This window comes from Chionomys nivalis, chromosome 11, assembly GCF_950005125.1.
Source record: "Chionomys nivalis chromosome 11, mChiNiv1.1, whole genome shotgun sequence".
NCBI classification, from domain to species: domain Eukaryota; kingdom Metazoa; phylum Chordata; class Mammalia; order Rodentia; family Cricetidae; genus Chionomys; species Chionomys nivalis.
This window is the reverse complement of record NC_080096.1, coordinates 77064473-77070472: the sequence shown is the minus strand read 5'-3', so window position 1 is coordinate 77070472 and position 6000 is coordinate 77064473.

The window sequence follows — 6000 nt, the reverse complement described above, 5'->3', positions numbered from 1 at the left end:
CTTAATTTCATCACTAAAAGTCATGGGATAAAGGAGAGAATCAAATTCTATACGTGGTTCTCTGTCTTCCATACTGACACATGTTATTTCTCTACCATTGTACAAACACAAACACACACACACACACACACAGAGAGAGAGAGAGAGAGAGAGAGAGAGAGAGAGAAGCCTTCTGCACTCATATAAAAAATTAAAAAAAATGGTTTACAGAAAGAAAAAGGCAAAAATCAGATGGATTGAAATCATAAATCCACCTATAGACAACAGTTCTCCCTTTCTGAGATCAGAAGCTCAGAAGCTAAGTGAAATCAAAGGCTGACAATGGCCATTTAACAAAATTGAATTGGACAAAGACTGAATTGGAAAAATAAAAAAACTTTTTCAAAAAGAAACCTTATCGAAGAGAGTCCGTCAGAGGAGCGAGGATACAAAATCCAAGTGGTGATGGTCACAGTTTGAGCTTTGAAGGAGTCCACTCTATCTTGTTTGTCCTCATGTTTGTATATGAAAGCTGTTATATAAATTTCTAATTGTATACAAATTACAATTCAGAAAAATCATATGATACTGACAATGTTAATTTAAATATAGCTTTAAGTTAAATTTATTATTACTTTTTTGACAAAATCAATAAAACATAGAAGGACAATGTTAGCAGATTTAAAGTATTATAGAAATCTGATGAAGCCTAAATTATAACACTGAGTTAAGGGAAAGATTCTGGGACAAACATAGTGTCACATATTTAGAATCACAAACTTTTTTGGTGTAAGAGGATCAAGCATTAAAACCTAGCCTGGAATCACAGTAGGACTCAGTCACAAGTGAAAAAAAGAAAAACAAAATGTCTTTAAATCATACCTTTTAGCTATCACATTGAATGTCTTTTTTTCTGAAATTCCCTGTTAGAAATATATCCAGGTCAATCAAAGGTTGATATTTCTAGAGTCGGACAAATTAAAAACTCTTTTATCACAGTTTCTAGTTTTCATTTATGTTGTAAAAGGCAATTGATGTTATTTATAGCAAAGTTAGTCTCTAGCACAATATTCCCTCCGTATTCCTAGAATAGTAAATCATGACTCTCCTTTCCTGGAAAACTACAAACAGAAAACTTGGGAACTTTGATATTTTAAACTTTTTGCTGTTTGAAACCCTGTTACTATCTCTTGTCTCTTCTCTTAAAATTCTTTCTCCTCTCTCTCTCTCTCTCTCTCTCTCTCTCTCTCTCTCTGTGTGTGTGTGTATGTGTGTGTTTGTGTGTGTGTGTGTGTGAGAGAGAGAGAGAGAGAGAAATGTACAGTATCATGGTAATACTTTCCCTACTTTTTTTAATTTCACATATCATAGAGCTGGTCATAACAGAATAGCTTGAAGATTTGATGCTTTTTGTCTTAGTTATTTTTCTATTGCTGTGATAAGAAACCATGACCAAGGCAATTTATACAAGAAAGCATTTAAATGGGATTATAGATCCAAAGGGATAGATTCAACGGTCATCCACAGCAGGAATCATGACAGAAAGCAGGCAGGCATGATGCTGGAGCAGCAATTGAGAGCTTTCTTCTAGACTTAGAAGGTAAGAGAGAAAGAGAGAGAAAGAGAGAGACAGAGAAACAGAGATAGCCGGAAACAGACAGAGACACAGATAATGAGAAAGCTAACTGGGAATAAGTGCTTTTGAAACCTCAAACCCCAACAGTCATATCTGCCAGAACACAAGGTAGTCTGACCTGAAATTTCTCCAATCTTTCTGTATCCCCAAGAGATTACCAGAACAACAGTAGCAACATCCCTTTACACCTGTCCATTTCTTTTATGGATCCCACATATCATCTCTCCCATGCCTACACCACTTTATCTCTATGTCCCATCTCTCAACTCAGGCAGAAAACCCTGCTAATCCACAAGATATACATTATTTATCCTCTTTCAAAATTGTTGACAACAGATATGGCTACAAATCTAGATATCCTTACCAAGGGTGGAGTTACTTGGTGTTTTGGACATTAAGATGGCCCACAGAGGAAAATCTACTCCGCCCTGAGCAAAGTCAGATAATTCAGGCATACTTCCGCTCCTTCTTTTGAAATAGGTTTGATGTAGGGAGTGGCTATCTGTAGGATACTTGGTCTAGGGTTTTTTCACTGCCACAAATATCAAATGCTTTGTTCAGGAATCAATGCCTTGATGTCTCAAGTATTGGAGCAAATAATTGTTCTTGTTGTTATTGTTGTTTTATCATGTTAAAGTAGTATTTTGCTTTCTACCCCCTGTTGTATTGGGATATAAATGTGTATGGAAAATACATGTGGGAAGCTCAAATTGAGGATCTACTGAGTTGCCCTCCTGGCATTACCCTTTGTATATGTGTTTTTTTTATTATTATTATCTCTTTTCTTCCTACCTAACATTTCTAGTCCTTTCTCCCTACCCTGGAATGTCCAAATCAACCATGGCAAGGATCACAGCAGAAGTCACCCTAAAAAGGTGGCTCATGACACCTCAGTCCCAATCCTCAGAATCACCCATAGTGCTATAACAGACTACCTCCCCCTGTCCTCTTCTCTCAACCTCCAGCATTCCCCCCTGAACATACCAACTGAGCAGCCCAGTAAAACTGGCAACATTCAGCCAACACACTCTCTGAAAATCAAAAGGGAAAACAGAAACAAAGAAACAAAACCACAGAAATGAGTAAATAGATGTATAATTATTCCAAACACATATATCTCAATGCCAGCTTAAGAACACAATTAATAAAAGCTATGGATGGTAATATGTGTCCAGCTAAGCTAACACAGTAGGTCCTGAATATTCCAACATACCTGGAGCATAATAAAAAGACCTTAAAACCATCTTTATGAAGATGATAAAGGTCCTTAAAAAGTACATAAATAAATTGTATAAAAAAATCAAGGAAAACAAACAAACAATTTGAGAAAATGAAAATATCCCTTAAATAAAGCCAATGATAAATAAAAGTTGAAGGAAATAAATCAAATGGTTGAAGACAAGAAATGAAAAGAGAAGCCATAAAGAAAACACAAAGTAAAAGAGTTCTGGAAATAAAAAAATTTAGAAATAAAAGCAGGAACTACAAAGCCAAGTTTAAGAACATAACATAGGAGATTAAAAAGAGAATAGCATTGAACATGTGATAGAAGAAATAGATACACATGTCAAAAATATTCAATCTAAAAATCTCATGACCCAAACATCTAGAAATTATGGCCACCATGAAAAGACTATACCTAATAAAAATAGAGCAGAGAATGAGAAAATATCCAGTTCAAAGGCCCAGAAATTATTTTCAATCAAATCATTCAAGAAAAATTTCCTAACCTAAAGAAAGTAAATACTGCTAAGCATACAAGAAGCATCAGACACCAAATAGATTGGACTAGAAAAGGATATCCCCTTATCATGTAGACACTATATTAATTACAAAACTACTTAATCTATTTGCTCAGGATTCTTATAAATTAACTCTTACTTCTTAAATTAACCCATTTCTCTCATTTTATATTTTACCATGAGGTTTATGGGTTTTTTTAACCTCACATCTTGCTTCTTGCATGGCTACATGTCATCTGCCTGACTTTGCTTTTTTTTCTCCTCCATCTGTGATTGGATTGCATGCTGTATTCTGCCCTGCCATAGGCCAAAGCAGCTTCTTTATTAAACAATGGTAATAAAGCATATTTACAGCATACAGATGGGAATCCCACATCAATATCCAACCAAAATTTCAGTCAATGTAAGTGAGCAAAATAAGATACTTCCGGATAAAATTAAACTAAAACAATATCTATTGATACCAGTTAGAAGAACAGGTGTGTGACCTGCCTTCCAGTTTAACTACCCCAATCTTCATATTTGGTTGCCAGACCAATCCCATCCCCACTCCTTAACTCACGGAACAGCCCACAGCTAGCCCCTATCGTCAAAGCCAGCAGGTTACTTCTGCTCAGGTTCAGGTTACACCAATCAGAAAAACAGAGATCCCTCTGCTGTAATTCAGACAAAGATAGTCACAGAAAGTCTATTCCTCAAGTTATACAGAGCTCAATATTGGATCAGAGGTCTTACCAGCTGGCAGAAAGATAGATCACAAAGTCTAGAAGACCAAAGAGAACACAAAAACCACAGAAGAAAACACTCCTCTAACAAAGACAAACTCAGAAACCAACACCTAGACAGATAATCATTCCAATCCCTGATGACTGTCAATGTAAGAACACAATCAACAAAGAAAAGACAATATGCCATTACCAAAACCTATTTATCCTAAAACAGCAAGACCTGAATATTAAAATACAGATACAGAAAAAAAATCTTAAAACCAACTTTATAAAAATGATAGATGTCCTTAAAGAGGAAATGAAAGAAATTTAGGAAAAGACAATCAAAAACTTGGGTGAAATCAATACAATTCTTATGAATGTCAATAAAACCAAAAAACAAACAAAAACAATAACAGAACAAGCAGATGGAGGGAATTGTTCAAGACACTGAATTTAAAAAGAGAATCAATAAAAAAACACAAACTGGGGGAATTCTGAAAATGCAAACTCTGTCTAAGTGAATGAGAATTTCAAAAATAAGCATCACTGATAGAATACAAGTGATGGAAAGAGAATCTCAGGCATTGAAGATGTGGGGGGTCCCCTTTGTCTTCACGGTCCACTGGCCATCAGTTCACAAAATCAAAGGAGTAGAATCACTTACAGAGATTCATATATATCTCCAAGAGACAGACTACAGTAAATCAGTTCAACTTTATTCCAGAGTATAAGAAATACACAGGATTAAGGAACCTTGGGAAAAACTTTATTTGCATTAAATGGCACACCCCTATCATAAGGCTTAGTATATGATAGTTGGATCCCATAGCAAAGCTCCCAGCCCCTATGTCAGCTAAAAGTAATTATAAAATACAATATCACCTCTCCAAACAAAGATTGTCTTCAGGGTTAGGGGCATCAATTATTGGTTGATTATAACTGGTATAAGGTTGGGGTCTGAGGTAGAAATTATGTAGGCTCAGGGATATCTTTTGAACAAAAAAGGAAAATAGGATAGTAGGTAGGTAGTTTAGTGTGAGCTTATTTACATTAATAATAATATTGAGCAATAGAGGAAGTTCTTGTGAGCTATTATTTATAGACAATTTACATTAGGCTAGATTCTTGTATATTGATACAGATTAAAATTATATTTGGTATATTGAACAAGCTCTTATTACTGTTGAAAATATTTGTACACCTAGCCAAAATTGTCTTGTAATACTGTATGCATATATATTTGTATTTCTGCTTAAGACATTTAGTATATTGATACAATTTTAAAATATGTTTTTCATATTGCAATATACCTTTCTATCCAAGTTCAAGATACTTATAAACGTTTACATTTTGAGGTGTTGTCTTCATTTGATGCAGAGTGGTTTAAAGATTGTTTAATTCCAATATGAAGCCGTATTCTTTAAGCTATATAAATATTAAGAATTATAGGTCAATACTCATCCATGTTTGCCATATTTTAGTTAGACTATTTAGGTTCTTTAGATGTATAGAGATTGTATTCTACATAGACAGGTAATTTTCAACATCTTCAAAGAACTTTAGAATAAGGCATTTAAATAACTTAGGGCTCTGTTAATGTGAGACATGATTTCTCATGGTAGTACTCCATCCTGAGCTAGTGTGGGATTATTTTATTGTATTCTCTTACAGATAATACCAATCCTCCAGACCTATGGAAATTCTCTAGGCAAGGGCAGTTGGAGAAAAGGAAGTTTCTCTGAGGAGAGAGGGAGCCTCTATGTTGCTGAACTTTTGTAAAAATCTGCCATACCATCATAGACTGCAACCACTGATCAGCTAGTAAGGCATTTTAATGGATTCAGCAGTCAAAGATAATGTTAAGTCTAAATAAAGCATTCAGGAATTCTGTGATACTAAGAAAAGACCAAACTTTAGAATAATCAAAATAAAA